The 2,352-nt window shown below is 44.7% G+C and overlaps 1 long non-coding RNA gene across 1 annotated transcript; it reads right to left on the bottom strand.

Annotated features, from left to right (window-relative positions):
• Positions 1–855: 855 nt before the first annotated feature.
• Positions 856–1,656, bottom strand: LOC109939536 (uncharacterized). Its single transcript, XR_002262005.1, has 3 exons — positions 1,620–1,656; positions 1,414–1,541; positions 856–1,324 (listed from the first exon to the last, which is right to left on the bottom strand). It is a non-coding gene; the product is annotated as an uncharacterized lncRNA (long non-coding RNA).
• Between the last annotated feature and the right edge of the window lie 696 nt (positions 1,657–2,352).

The raw sequence follows: 2,352 nt of genomic DNA, 5'->3' as shown, positions 1-2,352 counted from the left end.
ACTTGTGTGAGTTGCCAATCCCTCCCTTACTCCGTGCTTCTTGGTGAACATATTTGTAAGGGCGAGAGACTCCAAGTTGTGGAGATTCCTCGCGAACGGGATTAAGAAAAGCAAAGCAAAACACTATGGTATTCAAGTGGGTCTTTAGACCGCTTGAGAGGGGTTGATTGCAACCCTCGTCCGTTGGGACGCCACAACGTGGAGTAGGCAAGCGTTGGTCTTGGCCGAACCACGGGATAAACCACTGTGCCATCTCTGTGATTGATATCTTGTGGTTATTGTGTTTTGTTGAGACTACTCTCTAGCCACTTGGCAATTATTGTGCTAACGTTAATCAAGTTTTTGTGGCCTTAAGTTTAAGTTTTATAGGATCACCTATTCACCCCCCTCTAGGTGCTCTCAAATGGCTCTTGACAAAATTTATGGTCCATGGAAGGAAAGCTTTAACTTGTTGTTCACTTTCAAATCTGTAGTAGAGAAAGCATGTCCAGGCAGTGTTGTTGAGATTGACCATCATACAGTGGATTATACAACGAGAGGCAAGACTATGAAAAAGGAATGCTTTAGGAGGGTGTTTGTTTCATTCAAAGCATGTTGGAGTGGGTTTTTAGCTGGTTGCAGGCCTTATCTGGTAGTGGATGCGACTGCTCTGAATGGGTGGTTCAGAGGCCAGTTAATAGCTACTTGTGCAATTGATGCACATAATTGGCTCTTCCCAGTGGCATATGGTGTTCTAGAGGCAGAGTCAACAGAAAGCTAGACATGCACTACACGACGGTTCACTTACAGCGACCTACGGTTGGTTGCTAAAACGACCTTCAGCGACCTACGGTTGGTCGCTAAAAACTTTTGCTTCACTAGATTAGTTGCACAATCAAAACTGTACACGCAGTCCAAACAGCAAACATTCCAATTGGGTTCATATTTACTTCTACAACTTTCATGCTTGACACTTCCTAATCACATATATAGATTACTTATACATTATAACCATGAATCCATTCACTTCATATAACCTAGTATTTTTAAATCTACTCTCACTTCATGCAAACAAAGAACTAATTAATCATACTTTGCATACACATATATCCAATCAAGCACATTCCATACAGTATATCATCACACAAGAAGAACTCATTTTATTCATGCTATGCATATGCCTAAACAATTTAATCCTTCTATACATATTCATTCACCAAACATATGGCATACAACAAAGCATCACAAAGACAAGGGAAAGAGAGGAAAGATACTTTCCTAACGTCACCATAGAACAAAACACACAGACATAGTCGCGGATCTAGAGATATTCACCACGACACACCTGTGCTAGAAACAAGAGATTCATCGTATTTAATACATCTAATCACTTCAGGCATAGAACCAAAGAATAAGAGCAAGGAATCGGCTCACCAATACAAAGCACGACTCAGATCCACAATATCAACGACAATCCCAATTCGAACATTTCGTCGAACACCTAGCATGCGTTATGCTGGGATTTGCTTCTTCTCACACAAACAGGAATCCTTTCTTCCAATCTGCACACATGAACATATATATTTCAGCACTTACTCACGTATGCACAACATAATCCGCAGCAAGGGACATAGGCTCACCTACAAAAGATGGGGAGGGTGCCGGCCATGGAAAACATAGAGGGGCTGCCTTGAGAACTTAGGGCAGGGGCGAGCTCGACTAGGGCTGGGGGGAAAATAGAGCAAGGGCAGCCAGGGAGAGGGGCTGGGGCGAGCTAGGGCTAGGCACAGAAGGAGGGCGAGCTTGGCATGGAGAGGGGCTGCCATAAGAACGGCAAGGGAGGGGGCAGAGGGCGGTCATGGCAGAGGCGAGCTCCATGGAGGGAGGGGCGTCGGCCACCAAGAAGGGGAGGGCGCCATGGGAACCAGGGAGGAGATGGTGAGCAGAGGGGGGGGCGAGCTGCAGCACCAGAGAGAGGGCGTGAGGGAGATGAGAGGGGCGGCGGTGGGAAGATGCCAGGGAGAGGGGCGACGGTGGGAAGATGCCAGGGAGAGTGGCGTGGGGAGAGGATAAGGAAGGGAGAGAAGGATTATTCCCACCTTTTCTCTAGTTTCTTTCAACAAACATTATTTGCAAATATCTAACTCCTAAATTTTGTGAGAGTTCAATTGAGCCAACCCAAAATATACTTAGGATCCCAATTTCATTTTCTAGATTACGAAATAGAACAACCAACTGATTTGAAATCATTCGGCTTCGGTTCTAATTAATTTGTTCAGGACAAAATAACATGATTGAGTTGAGATTGCCAAATTCGTATTCGTTTCATCGATTAACTTGAACCAACATAAACTCGACATCCCGAAAGGTTAT

This window comes from Zea mays, chromosome 5 (genome assembly GCF_902167145.1).
Source record: "Zea mays cultivar B73 chromosome 5, Zm-B73-REFERENCE-NAM-5.0, whole genome shotgun sequence".
In the NCBI taxonomy this organism is placed as follows: Eukaryota; Viridiplantae; Streptophyta; class Magnoliopsida; order Poales; family Poaceae; genus Zea; species Zea mays.
This window is presented reverse-complemented; position numbering and strand designations above follow the sequence as displayed.